Genomic DNA, 20,827 nt, shown 5'->3' with positions numbered 1-20,827 from the left:
CAGTTTTCAAAATGTTACAGGTTACTTTCACAAAGCATAACAGATACATTCTCATAAACATCAAAATATCAGATATAGAGGAGAAAGAGAAAGAAAAACATCTGCATAGAACAGTTTCACTTACAATTCTTGAAATCGTAAATACTGATGCACAGCATGCAATTAGTAAGGAAAGCTAACCCCCACTGCAATAGGGCATAGCACAAACAGCATCACCAGCCGTTGATGTGCAAAGTCTTGAGGAAAGTCTTTAGGATTTGCAGGATACGCCAGCCAGAGTAATCAGATTCAGCTCAGCATGCAGCATACCACGAAAACAAGGACCTGTCCTTGCATTCGTGGTATCCACCAATCTTATTAACGAGCCGATAAACACTTTCTCAAACAGGATTTTATAGTACATTTCTTCTTCACTTCTGATACAATATTTCTTTCATAACTCTCTACAAGCCTCTCCACTGGACAGTAACTGAAAGATGACAGTCTCCTGACAGTGACTTTACAAATATTTTCTACACATTCTTTGTCTTAGAAATTGTATAACTTCCTACAGAGGACGAGTATGAACTACAGATACAGTTGTATAAAAAATTTTGTAACAGTTTCATTTGTGTCTTCTACATTCCTCGCCTAGACAGGAAAGAACCTAAAAATGTATTCATAAATAGTCTAATATCTACATCCTAAGGAGGTCTTCGAAACATTTCAGGAGCACGGAAGCGCATCCCCTAACATTTCTACGGCCTACATTTATTTTAGCAAAAGAGAGAATTATTTCTAAAAGCTTAAGTAAACTTTCACGAAGAATAAAGTATTTTTGCAGTGATTGATGCTTGTTTCTGCAAATTCAGGAGGCATAATACCATTCGATTAGACAGACAAGTATAGCTTAATTATCATTAATTAAGCAATAATTTTCTCTTTATCTTAGTCAAACTACATAATCAATTTCACGTTACTATTTTTCAGCTTAAGAACTGTAAAGTCTGTTTGCACATTTCTGTGTCATACACATAATAATGCCTATTAGTGGTTTCTGTTTTCACGTATTAGTCTTATTAAAACATGCACATGGGTAGATTTTAAACCATCACATTAAACACTATCAGAATACCATCTGTTAACAAATGTTTCAGAATGCATTGTTCATTATTTTCATCTGTTTCAATCTAACACCATCTACATCCTTCAAAGCATTATAATACGCACCCTTTCGATCTTCCATTTCAATTTCTTCTCTTTTCCTTTTCTTGCCCTACTCTTTTCAACTTGGATCTTATTTTTACAACATTTATAGAGCAAAATTATCATTAGTATGACAGCAGCAACAGCAACTGTTGGAGTTAGTATCCTCCCTAATAAGCTACTGGAAAATGTTTTAAACACATTTCCAATTGAAGAGAAACCCTTACCAAGTTTCTCCCAAGTACCATTAACCTTCAGTGTTGGGAAATCATCATGTAAATGAGTAATGTTGCTCATATATTTCTCCAGATCTCTACTCGTATCAGGAATATGTGTGCAACATTATTGTATTTTCAACATACTACAGACTCCACCTTCTTTTGCCAATAATACATCTAAGGCAAGTCTATTTTGCAAAACCATGGTTCTCATAGCAACCATTTCAGTATCAATCATATAAAACCCACCAGCAGTATCCGTTGATAAACGATCAACTACTGTTGACAAATTTCTTATTTTCTGTGAATTTAAAATTGCCCCTACTGAAGGTATCAATGCTCCAAATATATCTCCTACAATTTTTGCAACACTCAAACCCCTTTTACTCCGTGTTAATTTCTTTCATTGATTCCATGTTTATCGCCAACATAATAATTTTTTTTTTTAAACTATACCACTATAACAACACCCATACCAATGTGCTGGCAACCTATAGTAGGTATTTTTACCACACACAAAATACACTCCAGGAAAAACAGGATCAGTACCACCTCTTAATCCCCAACCCCCTGTAATTAGGTGGTATGGTCACATTCACTGGAAGCAACAAAATGATTGTTATACTCAGTTTTCTCTCTTAATAAGCAAAGCTTTCCTTTCTGTTGCCAGTCCAGAGCCCTTTCTGCATAAGTCTCACTCATTTGTAATTTCCTTCTTTATGTGCCCACGGCAGATCTCTACTTTTCTGTTCTGCAGCCTTTCTCTTAAATTCTCTACGCCTGTCTTCTACTGTATTAATAAACTCTATTTCTATACTATGCAGTTTGCATGTCAAGTTATTCTGATATGCATATACTGTATCCATTGTTTTAGTAGTATGGGAAAATTCACCTATATATTCTGCATTTCTTGCACTGTACACTATATTCATATTCTTTCTAATAGGAACGTCTGAGAATTCTAAATCAAAATTTGAATAAAAGTATTGAAAAACCTCTTTACCATAAAACAAACTTGTTACTACACTACATGAAATACCATATGTTAGAGGTAAGGGGTGATAAGTCACCCCTTCAGACACAAATATATATAATTGCAGCACACATAACAATCTCTCGCATCCATAGTATCAACATATTCAAGGAGAAGCTTAGTAAAGCTGTTTAATGAGAAATCATTATCTAGATTTAAAACATTCCCTGTTAATTCCTTAATATTAAACTCTTGATCTTCTTTCAGATCTCTTTTCACATCTAAAGTTTCATGCTCTTTATTAATATTAGTAATATTAACTATATTAGTAAACATAAAATGTGGCACTATAAAAGTTAATATCAACCATACGGATATTGTTAATGTAACTCATACAAGACAAACATTAAGACATCTTCGCCTAAAAATGCCTTGATTCTATTTACCAGTCTCAATTTTAGTTCTATCAATTTCCACAAAAATTTAATTAAGAATTTCTAAACTAGAATTAATAGTAAAGAAATGTTTCTTAAACTAATAATTACATTTTGCTAGACTAGTTTTAGGTTGTGTACCCAACACACTTTTAAGGCTTGAGAATTTAACTCTTCTTCTGCTCCAGAACACTTTTCAGACTTTTCAGAGTTTCAGGATTCATTTATTTTCATAAATCTCCTCTCTCTTTTTGAGCACCCTCTTTCAGACGGATCAGTTCATTTAGGGTGGCTCAAAAGTTTTTGAACAGAATTCAAGAAATTCTTTTTCCCTGTCATTAGTTGAAGTAGCAACCAAATATACGTTCACTCTGGTGCTGTATATTTTTTATTTGGCACATTATTCTCTTTGTTCTCTGCACTGTTTCTCTTATTCTTCTTCTTCACTTTGCTCAGATTGGCTAGATATTTCTATTACTGTCTCTGGAATCTTATCATTTATGGTGTATTTCAGTTTTTTCACTCCTTCTGGCCACTTATCACCTTTCTTTGTCCTTTTTCCATTTTCGTTTTCAGTATCATTTGCAATTGTCTCTGTTCTTTCTTTTAATGGATCCCTTTTTCATTTTTATTTGTTGTTTGTAGAGATCACTTCATTTTTAGCATTGACAATGACAGCAGTATTTTCAATAATCCCAGTAATCCCAGTAATTTGTGCCCACTCAACTTGATTTTCAATTCACTCACAAACGCTTCTTTGTTTACGTCTTTCTTCTTCAGCAAGTTCTTCACTTTTAAGTGGACTTGGGACTCTTCGTGTGTGACTTGCATGAATCCAAGTCGGCAAACCTCCACACTTAACAGCTGTTGTCATCACTAGCATCACTTGATAGGAACCATGCCATTGAGGTTCTAGACAAGTCTTCCTCATGTGATTTTTGACTAGTACCCACTCATCAGGGCCCAGATCATGTCCCTGTTCCTGCTGAGTTGTTGTTACAACTTCTCCAACCTGGTGCAACACAGAACGCACCACATCAGCCAATCCTTTGCTAATAATCCAGTACCAAATCATTAGTAATGTTCATCAGTTGATTTACGGGGACTGTCGGCTGTCTCATAGCCCTGCCCATCACAATCTCCTGTGGGGACAGTCCTGTCCTTCTGTCTGGAATACTTCTCAAGCTCCTTAACACCAATAGCATTGCATCAGGCCATTTGAGTGTTGTTTTGCCAATCTAGATTTTATTGTGCCATTCATTTGTTCTACAACACCTGAAGCCTCAGGTCGATAGGCACAGTGCAGTTTTGATCAATATCAAATGCTGCACAGATCATCCAAATTATCTCATTAATAAAATGAGTTTCCCTATCAGATTCCAACAAGACTGAAAAAACGAATTTAGGAATAATCTCTCTAAAAAGCCATTTAGCAACTGTTAGACTTTCATCTTGTTGGATATGCCTCAACCCAACGAGAAAACAGACAAACAATCAAAAGGACATACCTAAATCCTTGACAAGGAGGCATCTCAATGAAATCTAATTGCATTCTGGTAAACGGACCTGCAGCTTTGCCAATTCGTCCCATACTAATTACTGTTTTTCTTCCTGCATTTTGTTGCTGACAAATGGTACATCTTTGACAGAGAATTTCTACAATAACTCTAAGCTAAGGGTTGAACCACACTTGGCGAAATAAACTGATCATGGCATCTCTACCTATGTGTGTTGGACCATGGTAGACCCTTGCCATCTGTGACAACAGACAATCTGACATTACTGTTCTTCCATCTGTTTAGATCCACACCTCTTCATCTGATCTGCGTGTACAACCTGATTTAATCCACCCATCTTTTTCTGAATCACTTGCTTCTTCTTGCAGCTCCCTTACTTCATCTCAAGTTTCAACAGATGAAAACATCAATCTGCATTCTGGTTGATCATTTTGTACATTTGTTTGTTCCACATTGATCGAATATGAATTTAAGGCCCTAAACGTGCAATCTCATCTGCATAGCGGTTACCAAGTGTGATATATTCACTACCAGATCTATGTGCCGAACACTTAACCACCCCAATGTGTGCCGGCAATTGTAGTGCCACCAGTATATCTCTTAACACACTCTCCGTTTTGTATTGGTGAACCCGAAGAGGTCCAGTATCCACGTTGAAACCACAACTGCCCGAAATCATGTACAACTCTGAAGCCATACTGGCTATCAGTGTAGCTCATTACTCTAATTTCTTTTGACAAGGTACATGTTCTTGTTAGAGCTTTCAACTCTGCCACTTGTGTTGTACTCACTCCTTTCAACCATGATGCTTCAATCACGTTTGCCACTATGCAGATTGCATATGCTGCTCGCAAACATCCTTCTGAATCTCTCAAACATGATCCATCCACAAATAATACAACATCAGATTCAGCCAATTGTGCATCTTTAATATCAGGTCTTGGCTTTGTGCACAACTTGGTCACATCCAGACAATCATGATCTGCTTCATCTAAATCCACTTTAGAACCTGGAGTTGGTAACAGAGTTGGAGGATTCTGTTGAGGGTTTTACGAATTCAGGAAGTACGGCGCCTTACACTGGTAACGGTGGGTGAAGTGAAAAGCAATAGAGATGGAATGGTGCTACTGTCATGCCTGCCGAGCATCCGCGGATAGCACAGACGAAGTATCGAGACCAATGCAAGATGGCCTCGAGGAACTGCGCATGCGCAAGGGAATCGGGCAGGAACATAAGCTCGTTTCCCTCGGCGTCTAACGCTTTGCGCTCTAGTTTCCCCATTGGTTACTACGTCACTTCCGCTTAGCCGCTTTCAGTCTTATGCCTAAGTTTGGTCTGGACGCTTGTTCCTGATTTTCGGATCACCGCTTTCCCTAGCAGTGTTAATGTTCTTTGGTTTGATCCCGACTTGGGGTCGTATTATCGCGGACCTCTGTTCTGAACGTTCGTATACACGGAGCTCCCATTTTATGTTCTGTCTCTTCCGTCAACGATACTTCAGTTACCTCTGGCAGCTCCAATCTCTACAAACCGAGTGTTTCTCGGTAATCGCTTCGTACAGGCTGTACGGAGTTTCCCTGCCTCAGTTACCCGATAGACCCATGTGTGCTGTTTAACGTGGGAGCTATTGTTTATTATTTCTCTCGACCAGTGCCGGATATCTTACCCAGGGGTCGGAGTGATTTCATACACCCTGCTGCTTGCGGACTCGTCGTTGGGCTGGACTACGGTCCCGCCGGACGGCCAGTATTTGCGGAGTAGGGGAGTGTGGGGTTGCATGGCATTGTGGGATTTGTGGTCCGCCTGGCGAGTATTCTTTATTCCCTGTTTACCTTATTATTTTGCTTTCTCTGGACTTCCCGGATGCTGGCATATATCACAGTGCAAGGACAAGAAGACCTGGTAAAGCGCTTGTAGCGCACTATATTTATTTTGTGTTCTTGTTGGATGCTCTTGGGTGTTTATGTACGTTTGCATTACCCTACAGGCAAGAACTGTTGTGACACCAACCTTGTATCATATCTATCCATTAGTTGAGAAGTGAAATTGATGAGGTAAGATAGATACTCATACCTGAATATAAGTACAAATTAAGGTCATACCAGAAGTTATAAAATCTATTCCTCAATTCAGGTCATATCCAATCTCCATAAGGGTTTTTACATATACGATTCCAGATGAGATCATAGTTGTTTTCGTTGTCACTCCTGTATACTCTCAGGTGATTATTGGTCTATGTTATAACCATTGAAGGGGTTGATAGGCGGATTGATTGTTGTTGTATTAACCCCTTTATTCCTTGTAGCTTCATCATCAGACTGAAGCAGAAGAGTGCAGTGTCCGAAGAGTCCAGTGTTTTGTCTCCCCTTACTTTCCTTGTTTTGTTCCCTCCTTTCCCTCCATATCACCCCTGTGTCCTAGAGTTTGATAGGCACAGGTGGTGTAGGGAGGAAGGGTTGGGGTTATCATTGGCTCCTGGCACTCCTGCGGAAACTGAACCCGGATCCTTACAGAGCGCAAAGCCTAAGTTGCTTTTTCTGCCAGAGTGCCATGACCCCTGTAACTATGGAAGATCTGGCCCATATGTTGGGTAGTCTTCAGTTAGAGACACACGCATTATCCCAGAGGGTGGATACCCTACAAAGAGACAGACAGGCTACAGTAGAAGCAGGAGGGGGAACTGGGCCCAGCACCTCTGCCCCAATCGTACACGTTACAACTCCCCAGTCAGTCCCGTTAGCTCCCCCTGAAAGATTTACAGGTGGCACGACTAAATTATCTACCTTTATAAGCCAGTGCCAGTTGCACTTTATGTGCAAGGCCAGTTGCTTCCCAACAGACCAGGCTAAAGTAGCTTTTGGTGTGTCTTATTTGGGGGATTCCGCAGCGGACTGGGCTATTCCGCTCGTAGAAAGAAACGATCCCATGTTACATGATTATAGAGCATTCAAACGGGAATTACAGAAGATATTCGATAAACATACTTTCACTCATTCTGCAGATACAGACCTGTTGTCACTCAAACAAGGCTCTAAAGAGCTCTCCGCTTATATCACAACATTCCAGAGATTAGTAGCAGAAGCAGATTGGCCTGAGAGAAAACGCAATGCCTTGTTTTATCGGGGGCTGCGAGAAGAACTTAAGGACGCACTATCACATGTAGTAGATCCTCCTGATAGTTGCCCCGAACTTATAGATTTAGTAGTGAAATTAGACCACCGGTTACAAGAGCGCAGAAGAGAGAAAGGGCGCTATGAAGTTAAGTCCTATGTATATCATAAAAAGACCGAAGCCGAGAAAACACCCGATGAAGGGGAGCCTATGCAAATTGGGTCCATAAGAGGACCTTTGAGTCAAGAAGAAAGACAAAGGAGAAGGGATAACAAGCTATGTCTTTATTGTGGCAAATCAGGCCATTTTTTAAGGACTTGCCCTGTGAAGCCTACCCAAACCAAGAAGTCGGAAAACTAACAAGCCCGATGCCTGGAGAGGCTAAGGTGTCGGGTAACTCAGGTTTGATAGTCTCATCTCTTGACACCCCTTCTGTTATACCCAGTCATTTCTATATTCCTGCTATTTTGTCATGTGAAGACAAGTCAATCACAGCCCTTATCATGTTGGATTCTGGGGCAACCGGAAATTTCATGGACACTGATTGGGCTAGTCATCACGCTATTGAGTCATCAGAGAAATCAGTGTGGGAAGAAGTCACCACCATAGATGGTAGCATGTTGAAATCAGGGCCTATTACCCATCAGACGGTATCTTTAAGTCTGACCCTAGAACAAGGACACCATGAGGTGCTCTCGTTTGATTTAATAAAATCGCCACAATTTCCTGTCCTATTGGGGTTACCATGGCTACGTACCCATAACCCTCGGGTAGATTGGAGTAATGGTACTTTGGAATTCAATAGTGATGCATGTAAGGGACACAGGTGTGTAAGTGGGAGAGGTATTACACTCGCCTCAATAGGTCCTTCTGACCTACCCTCTGATTATGCGGATTTACGCATTGTCTTTGATGAAGTACAAGCAACAAGTCTTCCCCCCCATAGGCAATATGACTGCCGCATTGACCTACAGGCAGGGGCTAAGATACCATGTAGTAGGGTGTATTCCCTTACTGAGAAAGAGAACGTGTACCTTAGGGACTATCTGGATGACATGCTTCGGATAGGTTTTATCCGACCCTCTCGTTTGCCTGCCTCCTCGTCGCTCTTTTTCATACCAAAGCGCGAGGGAGGTTTGAGATGTTGTATTGATTATAGATCCCTTAACGACATCACTATCAAAAACAGATACCCACTCCCCTTGATTTCAGCCCTCCTTGACAGAATAAAGACCGCCACCGTTTTCACTAAATTGGATCTTCGTGGAGCCTACCATCTTGTGAGAGTCAAGGAGGGGGACGAGTGGAAGATGGCTTTCTGCACGAAATTCGGTCTCTATGAGTATTTAGTGATGCCGTTTGGGCTCTGTAATGCCCCTGCAGCATTTCAATTTTTTATCAACGAGGTGTTGAGAGACCTAATAGATGAGTTTGTAATCGCCTATATCGACGATCTCCTAATTTTTTCCTCCTCAATGGCGGAGCACAAGAGTCATGTGAGAAGAGTTCTGGAGAGACTACGGGATAACAGTTTATTCTGTAAACTGGAGAAATGTTTCTTTCATGTTCCTGAAGTAGCTTTTCTGGGGTTTATAGTATCTTCCTCTGGTCTTCGGATGGATCCCCAGAAAGTAGAAGCCATACACCAATGGCCCACTCCTCGCTGTATCAAAGAGGTGCAGAGTTTATTGGGCTTTGTCAATTTTTATCGTTGTTTTATCGACGGTTTTTCTAGGTTGGTGGTGCCTATCACCTCTTTGCTTAAGAAGGATATCTCGTTCCAATGGACACCTGCAGCGGATGCCGCTTTTTCCATTTTGAAAGAGGCATTTACTAGAGCCCCTACACTACGACATCCTGATCCTGCTAACCCGTTTTTGGTGGAGACAGATGCCTCCGAAAAAGCTGTGGGGGGTGTCCTTTCCCAATCTGACCCTGAAACAGGAATTAGTCACCCAGTAGCATACTTCTCGCGCAAACTGAATCCTGCTGAGATGAATTACAGTACAGGGGATAAGGAATTGTTGGCCATTAGGAAGGCATTTGAAGTATGGAGACAGTACCTATTAGGGACTAATCACACGGTGACCGTTCTGACCGATCACCGTAATCTACAGTTTCTGAAATCAGCCAGGGCGTTAACTATGCGTCAACTTAGATGGACTCCGTTTTTTAGCGAATTTGATTTTGTGATTGTGTATCGCGCAGGTCATAAGAACGGGAAGGCAGATGCTTTATCCCGTTTAGGATATGTTACTACTGAAGAACCGAAAGAGACACCACCCATTATACCTCCAGACAGATTCATAGGAGGGATCAGTTCTGAGGATGATTTTCTTGACAAAGTAAGACATGAACAGAGTACAGATAAAATGGAACCTATACTGAGATCACATGATGTGGTCAGGGTGGGAGAGTTCTACCATGTTGATTGTGGTTTGGTCCTTCCTTCTACAGACTTACAAGAACAAGCTCTCAGATGGTGTCATTCACATCCTTTGGCCGGTCATCCTGGTTATAAGAAGACCATAGAATTGTTACAGAGACGTTTCTGGTGGCCAGGAATGGGAAAGGACACAGAAAGATACATAAAGACCTGTCATATCTGTGCACAGAGTAAAGTTTCACATCAGAACACTGTGGGACTACTGCGGCCTTTGCCAACTCCCCCAGGACCATGGCACACAGTGTCCTTAGATTTCATAGTTGACTTACCTGTTACACAGAAGGGGAACAACACATTGCTAGTGGTGGTAGATACCTTTACTAAATTAGCTCACTTCCTCCCTTTAACTGGGTTACCAACTGCAAAGACATTGACCTCTGTGTTTCTGAAACAAATAGTCAGATTGCATGGATTACCTTCTGTGTTGATCTCAGACAGGGGTTCCCAGTTCGTGTCTCGGTTCTGGAGGGGAATATGTGCTCTTTTGTCTGTTGATGTACATCTCTCGTCTAGTCATCACCCACAAACTGATGGACAGACCGAGAGAGTAAATCAATGTTTGAGCAGTATATCAGATGTCAAGCCCTGAAGTCCTTAACAGAATGGGATGAGTTAGTTTGGTTGGCCGAGATGGCATATAACAGTCATCACTCTTCCACAGACTTAACACCTTTCTTTTGTACGTATGGCTATCACCCTCGCATACTCCCTGGTGCTACCTCCCCATGTACAACCCCTGCTGCTAGTGAATTAGTACAAGACCTCCAACGTAACCACAAACTTGCACAAGATACCTTGGACCAGGCCAAGATAAGGTACAAGAAAGGAGCAGATACACACAGACGACAGGAACCCTCTTATAACGAAGGGGACAATGTTTGGTTATCCACAAAACACATCAGTTTGAAAGGGGCTTGTAAATTTAAGCCCAGGTATATTGGACCTTATAAGATCACAAAGGTCGTTAATCCTGTGGCCATGAAACTTGATCTTCCCCATACAATGAAAATACACCCTGTGTTCCATGTCTCCTTATTGAAGCTTGTTACACCTGGAACAGTCCTTCCGACCTCTCCTCCACCCTTAGATGTGGATGATGGTTTGGAATATGAGGTGGAGGCCATCATAGATTCCAGACGTGTCAGGCGCAAGTTACAGTATCTCATACATTGGAAAGGGTATGGTGTGGAAGACAGGACCTGGGAACCAGCTAGTCAGGTACACTCCCCTAACTTAGTGAAGCAATTCCACAGACAACATCCCCAGAAGCCTAGACCCGTGGGGGGATCCTTAGGGGGGATGTACTGTCATGCCTGCCAAGCATCCGCGGATAACACAGACGAAGTATCGAGACCAATGCAAGATGGCCTCGAGGAACTGCGCATGCGCAAGGGAATCGGGCAGGAACATAAGCTCGTTTCCCTCGGCGTCTAACGCTTTGCGCTCTAGTTTTCCCATTGGTTACTACGCCACTTCCGCTTAGCCGCTTTCAGTCTTAAGTTTGGTCTGGACGCTTGTTCCTGATTTTCGGATCACCGCTTTCCCTAGCAGTGTTGATGTTCTTTGGTTTGATCCCGACTTGAGGTCGTATTATCGCGGACCTCTGTTCTGAACGTTCGTATACACGGAGCTCCCATTCTATGTTCTGTCTCTTCAGTCAACGATACTTCAGTTACCTCTGGCAGCTCCAATCTCTACAAACCGAGTGTTTCTCGGTAATCGCTTCGTACAGGCTGTACGGAGTTTCCCTGCCTCAGTTACCCGATAGACCCATATGTGCTGTTTAACGTGGGAGCTATTGTTTATTATTTCTCTCGACCAGTGCCGGCTATCTTACCCAGGGGTCAGAGTGATCTCATACACCCTGCTGCTTGCGGACTCGTCGTTGGGCCGGACTACGGTCCCGCCGGACGGCCGGTATTTGCGGAGTAGGGGAGTGTGGGGTTGCATGGCATTGTGGGATTTGTGGTCCGCCTGGCGAGTATTCTTTATTCCCCGTTTACCTTATTATTTTGCTTTCTCTGGACTTCCCGGATGCTGTCATATATCACAGTGCAAGGACAAGAATATAGCGCACTATATTTACTTCGTGTTCTTGTTGAATGCTCTTGGGTGTTTATGTACGTTTGCATTACCCTACAGGCAAGAACTGTTGTGACTCCAACCTTGTATCATATCTATCCATTAGTTGAGAAGTGAAATTGATGAGGTAAGATAGATACTCATACCTGAAGATAAGTACAAATTAAGGTCATACCAGAAGTTACAAAATCTATTCCTCAATTCAGGTCATATCCAATCTCCATAAGGGTTTTTACATATACGATTCCAGATGAGATCCTAGTTGTTTTCCTTGTCACTCCTGTATACTCTCAGGTGATTATTGGTCTATGTTATAACCATTGAAGGGGTTGATAGGCGGATTGATTGTTGTTGTATTAACCCCTTTATTCCTTGTAGCTTCATCATCCGACAGAAGCAGAAGAGTGCAGTGTCCGAAGAGTCCAGTGTTTTGTCTCCCCTTACTTTCCTTGTTTTGTTCCCTCCTTTCCCTCCATATCACCCCTGTGTCCTAGAGTTTGATAGGCACAGGTGGTGTAGGGAGGAAGGGTTGGGGTTATCATCGGCTCCTGGCACTCCTGCGGACACTGAACCCGGATCCTTACAGCTACATGGTCAGAGGAGACCCCAAAACCTCTGCTGAGAGTGGCAAGGGCCCACTCGGTACAAACAACAAAAGTCCTGTCCACACATTATGCGAGGTGTATATAACTATCATACAATTCGTAAAAATGAAACAAGGTAGACACAATTAAATGCTTCTTTTTCAAAAAGTTGTATTGGACCTTCCTTTCTGGAAGGGTGACATCAAAGAAAACAACCAGCCGACACGTGTTTTGTCATGCGGGCAGATGCCCGTGACTCTTCAGGGATGTAAATGGTCAAGAGTTGAGGGTCCGTGTAGCCGGTGAAAATTCCGTATCGGCTTCTATCCAGCACCACGGAAGACAATTTCTGTCTCTCTGTTGCCGACGTTTCAGGCATTTTGCTGGTGTGATGGATGCACCCGCCCGTCCCCCGTGTCCACATTGACACTCCCTTCCATACTTTTCCTTATCCTTAGAAGCCGGTACATAATTTTCACAGGCTACACGGACCCTCAACTCTTTGAAAAAGAAACCTTTAAATGTGTCTACCTTGTTTCATTTTTACGAATTGTTCTTCGAATAGTATGATAGTTATATACACCTCGCATAACGTGTGCACAGGACTTTTGTTGTTGGTAACAGAGTTGCTGGATACAAACTCATACATCTTGTTACTGTTACATTCTCTGCACCCAATATCACTTGCTCATATTTTGTTATCCGACTGCTTGTTAAATGCTGTGTGCGAGTCCGTGTTAACAAAATCTCAACTGAATGTGGCTCATACACTTTCAAAGGATGTCCCATTACAAGCGACTCACTCTGTTCAAGACTCACACATGTAGCAGCAACTGCTTTTAGGCATCATGGTAATGCTGCTGCGACTGGATCTAATGTAGCAGAAAAATATGCTACTGTTCTCTGTGCTGTTCCATGAGTTTGCGTTAGAACTGCACTAAAACTGAGTCTTTAGTAAGTATGGGCGAAATTTGCGAATTTGCGTTCCGCGAATTCGGGCGAAATTGAACTCGCAATTCGCAAAATCCGCCAATTCGTGCAAATTTTTCTTTTTTTGCGTGTTCGCGAGGGTTTTTGCCAGTTTGCGAGGGTTTTCTACAAGTTCGAAAACGCGAATTTACTTGTGTGGTTGCAACGGTCGCAACCATGTTGTTTCTATGTGTCCAGCCTGTTTGCGACCCTGTGGTTTATCGCGGCCACCCTCTGGTTCACCACTGCCCCCCTCTGGTTCACCACTGTCACCCTCTGGTTCACCACTGCCACCCTCTGGTTCATCACAGCACCCTCTGGTTCACCACTGTCACCCTCTGGTTCACCCCTGCCACCCTCTGGTTCATCACAGCACCCTCTGGTTCACCACTGACACCCTCTGGTTCACCCCTGACACCCTCTGGTTCACCCCTGCCACCCTCTGGTTCAGCACTCACCACTGCCACCCTCTGGTTCATCACAGCACCCTCTGGTTCACCACTGTCACCCTCTGGTTCGCCCCTGTCACTCTCTGGTTCATCACAGCACCCTCTGGTTCACCACTGACACCCTCTGGTTCACCCCTGCCACCCTCTGGTTCAGCACTCACCACTGCCACCCTGTGGTTCATCACAGCACCCTCTGGTTCACCCCTGCCACCCTCTGGTTCATCACAGCACCCTCTGATTCACCACTGGCACCCTCTGGTTCACCCCTGCCACCCTCTGGTTTAGCACTCACCACTGCCACCCTCTGGTTCATCACAGCACCCTCTGGTTCACCTCTGTCACCCTCTGGTTCACCCCTGTCACCCTCTGGCTCATCACAGCACTCTCTGGTTCACCACTGCCACCCTCTGGTTCACCCCAGCCACCCTCTGGTTCAGCACTGTGACCCTCTGGTTCAGCACTGTCACCCTCTGGTACACCACTGCCACTCTCTGGTTCACCACTGTCACTCTCTGGTTCACCACTGTCACCCTCTGGTTCACCACTGACACCCTCTGGTTCACCCCTGCCACCCTCTGGTTCAGCACTCACCACTGCCACCCTCTGGTTCATCACAGCATCCTCTGGTTCACCACTGTCACCCTCTGGTTCACCCCTGTCACCCTCTGGTTCATCACAGCACTCTCTGGTTCACCCCTGCCACCCTCTGGTTCAGCACTGTCACCCTCTGGTTCACCACTGCCACCATGTGGTTCACCACTGCCACTCTCTGGTTCTCCACTGTCACTCTCTGGTTCATCACAGCACCCTTTGGTTCACCCCTGACACCCTCTGGTTCACCCCTGCCACCCTCTGGTTCATCACTGCCACCCTGTGGTTCACCACTGTCACTCTCTGGTTCACCACTGCCACCCTCTGGTTCACCACTACCACCCTCTGGTTCACCACTGCCACCCTCTGGTGCATCACAGCACCCTCTGGTTCACCACTGTCACCCTCTGGTTCACCCCTGCCACCCTCTGGTTCATCACTGCCACCCTGTGGTTCACCACTGCCACTCTCTGGTTCACCACTGTCACTCTCTGGTTCACCACTGTCACCCTCTGGTTCACCACTACCACCCTCTTGTATACCACTGCCACCCTCTGGTTCATCACAGCACCCTCTGGTTCACCACTGACACCCTCTGGTTCACCCCTGCCACCCTCTGGTTCAGCACTCACCACTGTCACCCTCTGGTTCACCACTACCACCCTCTTGTTCACCACTGCCACCCTCTGGTTCATCACAGCACCCTCTGGTTCACCACTGACACCCTCTGGTTCACCCCTGCCACCCTCTGGTTCAGCACTCACCACTGCCACCCTCTGGTTCATCACAACACCCCCTGGTTCACCACTGTCACCCTCTGGTTCACCACTACCACCCTCTTGTTCCCCACTGCCACCCTCTGGTTCATCACAGCACCCTCTGGTTCACCACTGTCACTCTCTGGTTCATCACAGCACCTTCTGGTTCACCACTGACACCCTCTGGTTCACCCCTGCCACCCTCTGGTTCAGCACTCACCACTGCCACCCTCTGGTTCATCACAGCACCCTCTGGTTCACCACTGTCACCCTCTAGTTCACCACTACCACCCTCTTGTTCACCACTGCCACTCTCTGGTTCACCACTGTCACTCTCTGGTTCACCACTGTCACCCTCTGGTTCACCACGACCACCCTCTTGTTCACCACTGCCACCCTCTGGTTCATCACAGCACCCACTGGTTCGCCATTGACACCCTCTGGTTCACCCCTGCCACCCTCTGGTTCATCACAGCACCCTCTGGTTCACCCCTGCCACCCTCTGGTTCAGCACTCACCACTGCCACCCTCTGGTTCATCACAGCATCCTCTGGTTCACCACTGTCACCCTCTGGTTCACCACTACCACCCTCATGTTCACCACTGCCTTCCTCCTCTGGTTCATCACAGCACCCTCTGGTTCACCACTGTCACTCTCTGGTTCATCACAGCACCCTCTGGTTCACCACTGACACCCTCTGGTTCACCCCTGCCACCCTCTGGTTCAGCACTCACCTCTGCCATCCTCTGGTTCATCACAGCACCCTCTGGTTCACCCCTGCCACCCTCTGGTTCAGCACTCACCACTGCCACCCTCTGGTTCATCACAGCACCCTCTGGTTCACCACTGTCACCCTCTGGTTCACCCCTGTCACTCTCTGGTTCATCACAGCACCCTCTGGTTCACCCCTGCAACCCTCTGGTTCACCCCTACCACCCTCTGGTTCATCACTGCCACCCTGTGGTTCATCACTGCCACCCTCTGGTTCAGCACTGCCACCCTCTGGTTCATCAGAGCACCCTCTGGTTCACCACTGTAGATTATGGGGGGAAAGCAAGCACACCTGCCCAGCCTCAACTGAGATGAATTAATTTGGAGCTGGTCAATGTGTCACTGAATTTGAGCTTCAAGTCTGGCACCTGCTTCCTTAGCTGTAAGTGCTTTCTGTTGCAGTTTAATTTTTTTACAGAAGCATTGTGCCATACTTGTAACTATTCTCTGACCGTGCTTTGAGGGTCAGAGCAGGGTCAGAGAATAGTTGCAAGTAGGCAACTGAACTCTGGAGGGGCCCCTCAGGAAGCACTACAGGGAATGGTTACAAATTAGCTTGAACTTTTGCACCTGCTAAGTGCTATCAGTTTTGCAAAATTCATTTTCTGCAATTTCGCGAGATTCGCGGGGCGCGAATTCGCTCGAAATCGAACTTGCAATTTGCGGATTTCTTTTTTTTTGCGTGTTCGCGCGTTTTTCTGCTTATTCGCGGACCGTTTGCAGCGCACCAACCGCGAGGTTGCCCATGCGGTAGTACATGGGCGCGGCCATCTTGTGCGCGTTGCGTATTTCCATTTCCGGGCGCTATTGGCAATGTCGTGTTGTGTGCGGCGCGCTATTACGAGTTTGCGCGTGTTTTTGCGTACTCGCGGGGGGAAAATCGCGCGAACTTACCCACGCGGTCCTCAATGGGCGCGGCCATCTTGTTTTTCATTCATTGCTATGGTTCTGTGCATGCTTTCTAATCCTCCTTTCATCTGTGCAATCCTTTGTTTCTTTGGACTTTTTTTATCTTTTCTACTCTATATCTATCCCTCTTTTTTTCTAGTTCTATATTTTGTTTTTTTTTCTACTTTTCGTTACTTTTAAACCTACTTTTAAAAAAAAATGTACTTTACTTTTTACCTATTCTTTCCTTTTTTTTCTTTCTGCTGTACAGGACCATGGCAAAGGGAGCCGGGAAGGAGAAGGGGAAGGGTCCCTCACCCCGTACCCGGCTAGGGGGGAGCAAGTCACAGCCCGGGAGATCTTCAGCGTGGAGGAGGTGGCCGCACTGGTTTACTATGTGCAGCGCCGCCTCCCCAAGACCATCGCGGCAGGAGGCAGGATCGCTAGCAGGTACGGGCTCCGGGAGCGTCGGAAGCTGTGGGAGAAGGTGTGCCGGGCCATGTACAAACACTCTCGGGTCCGGGGCACCTACAACCAGGCCACGCACCGGTGGTCCGACCTCCTGGACCGTGAACACGACCTGCTCAACCTGCTAGGCGTCGAGATCCCCGGGCTTGGTGAGTAGTAGTAGCTATTTAATCACTACTCTGTTTTCTCCTGCTCTATGTGTTATCATATTGCAATAATGCTGCCGATTACATTGTAGGTAAATTATGTTTCAAAATGTTCTGTGATTGCATTTCAGGTGCACTGCTCTCCTGCTCAGTGGCGGTGCTACTATGCTTATTTGTTTTCGATATTTTTGTGCTCATTTCGTTGGCCTGAGTATTTATGTATGAGTGTACTTTACAGAACTGCGTAATGCTGGACACTAAGGGGCAGATTTACAATTACTGGCGCATCCCGGCAAATTAGCAGGGATGCGCCAGTAATTGTGCGCCACCCCTCCACCACCCATGGTGCGCCGCATTTACAATGCGGCGCACCATGGGGCAAAAGCAACACAGAGGCGTCACGCATCTGTGCCCTAGAGGCAGCACTTGCTGAAGTTGCGTCACAACCACGACGCAGCTCCAGCAATGCTCTGGGGTGCCCTATCTCCCCAATGCTGCGTCAAGCCGTACGTCTGCTTCAAGCAGCCGCAGGGTTTTGAGTGACGCAGCATTGGCCTAAAAGTGACTGAGTGAAATCTTGTAGATTTCACTCAGCCACTTTTAGGATGCGTTCCTGCGCAGGAATGCCCTCCCTTGCGCCGGAACGCCCCCTGATGGCGCAGGGCTTTACAACGTGATGCATCTCCCAGATGCGTCACGTTGTTAATATACCCCGCACCATGGCGCCTCTTTTGCGCTGCCGCTGCGTCACAAAAGTCACGTAACGACAGAGCAAAAGAGCCGCAAGGGACTTGTAAATCTGCCCCTAGAGGCTCAAGTCCAGTCCTTCCTTTGTACACCTGCCACTAAGAAGAGATAGTGGTGGTGGATTGATAGTTTGAGTATTTTAATGACTGGTTATGTAGTAGGAAACTTACTTTTTAGTGTTCTCACTGGTCTGCAATCACGATGGACTTTGTCTGTCACTTCGCGTGCTGCGGAGTGCTGCCTGCCAGTCCTAGTCGAACCTTTTTGTAGTTGGTTTAGTGAGTTACATAACTTTCCAAGTCGACGGTCCGCGAATCCAGCAATACTAATATCCTAGTAGACCACATCAGATAAATATAATAATAATAAGGGAAATTTATAAAGCGCCTGGTTACGCACAAAAGGCGTGTCCCCGCGCTGTGGTGAATGGAATCAGCAGAGTCGCACCGCAAGGTCAGCCCGGCTTACTGCGTGTAGAGGTGAGTTTTCAACTTCTTCCTGAAGCCCAGTTCGGATGGCTCCAGGTGAAGGTCCAGTGGCAAGGCATTCCAGCTTTTCGCGGCCAGGTATCTGAAGGACCTGCCCCCCATGCGTTCCTTTTTTATCCTGGGGACCTTTAGTAGCCCCGCACAGGAGGACCTCAGAGCGTGCGCCGGCACGTACCGGGTGATCAAACCCTGAAGCGGAGCCGGTGCCTTACCAACCAAGATGCGGTGGCATGTGCAAAGGGCCTTAAACTCGACCCTGCTCCTTACTGGGAGCCAATGAAGGGCCTGAAGGGTTGCCTTGGATGCTGATCTCTTAGGGAATTTCAGAATCAGGCGAGCCGCTGCATTCTGCAGCACCTGGAGGCGGTTGATGGCCTTACCGGTGGCTCCCAGATAAATCAGATTGCCATAGTCCAGGCGCGATGTGACGAGGGCATGCACCAGCGTCCTGCGGGCTGTCGTGGGAAGGAGATCTAATACCTTCCGCAAGCTTTTTAGGACGCTGAAGCAGACCCCCACCACATGGCCTATCTGAGGTCCAAAAGACAGATCCGCGTCAAACCACACTCCCAGGTTTCTAGCTTCTTGACAGGGTGTAGGGACCTCCCCTAGACATGATGGCCACCATGCCGATGACCAAACAGACGGGCTCCCCCCCACCACGAGCACCTCAGCTTGCTGCCATTTAGCTTAAGACAGTTGGTAGACATCCAGGTAGCCAGTTCCTGCATGCAGGCCCTGAATCTGTCCACCGCAAGACCGGGCGCGCGCGAGAGGGAGATGACCAACTGCGTGTCATCGGCAAAGGACACTATGCGCAGACCGTGACTTTCAGCGATGGGCGCCACCGGGGAGACGTAGAGATTAAATAAGGTTGGGCTCAGGGACGAGCCCTGAGGCACACCCTGGTCCAAGCCAATCTCCCTAGAGTAACAATCTCCCTGTCGAACCTGAAAGCCTCTCCCTGTCAGGAAGGACTGGATCCATTCAAGTGCAGCTCCTGATAACCCTCCATCATTCAGACACTGTAGCAAGGTGGTATGAGCTACAGTGTCGAATGCTGCACTTAGATCCAGTAGGATGAGAGCCATAGTCTGGCCCTCATCCACCCCCTGACGTAAGGTCTCCACTGCCATCAGAAGCGCTGATTCAGTCGAGTGGCGGGGACGGAAACCAAACTGGGTCTCGTGCAGGAGGGCAGCCGCTTCCACGAAATCCATCAGTTGTGTATTTACCGTTTTCTCCGCCACTTTAGCCATGTAGGGTAAGAGGGAGATAGGCCGGAGGTTCTCCAATTTTTCCAAGCTGATGTTAGGCTTCTTTTGAGAGGTAGCACCACCGCCTGTTTCCAGTCTCGGGGCACAGTCTTGGTCCTGAAGGTGACGTCCAAAAGATGTCTAATGTACGGTTCCAGAACTGTTAGGCTGTCGACTAGCCGTTTAGGCGTGGTGGGGTCCCGAGGGGAGCCTGATTTAACTGATCCACAGATCTTCAAGAGAATCTCCGGGGATGGGGTGACGAAGTTAGTCAGCACGTGTCGGTCCCCCCCATTCCCTCTGGGATTCCACAAACTCCGACCCTGCGGTAGGATGGCTAGGGAAGGCCGAGTATATTTTTGCTACTTTTTCGGCAAAGTAGTCCGCAATCCTATTACAGGATTCCACTGAGCAATCATCTGGTGCAGTGGAGGGCATCCCAACCGAAAGAGTTTTGTATACCAAAAACAGTTCTTTCGTGGAATTCCCAGCCTCCATAATCCTAGTGGCATAGTGTGCCGCTTTGGTCTTCCTAATTAGCCCATGATAGGCGCGCCTCTCAGTTAGATAGATCTCCTTGGCATCCGTGGCAAAACCCCCCCGCCACTGCCTTTCAGCCTGCTTCAGTGCTACTTTAGCGACTCGAAGCTCGTCACTATACCACGGGGCTGTTTTTTGAGTGCGGCCACCCAATTGTGCAATGGAGAGTGGGGCCGTGCAATCAAGTGCCTCGGTGATGCGGTTA

The sequence above is a fragment of the Lissotriton helveticus genome, chromosome 2_1, assembly GCF_964261635.1.
Source record: "Lissotriton helveticus chromosome 2_1, aLisHel1.1, whole genome shotgun sequence".
Taxonomy (NCBI): domain Eukaryota; kingdom Metazoa; phylum Chordata; class Amphibia; order Caudata; family Salamandridae; genus Lissotriton; species Lissotriton helveticus.
The sequence above is the reverse complement of the archived record's forward strand: the minus strand, read 5'-3'. Positions refer to the sequence as shown.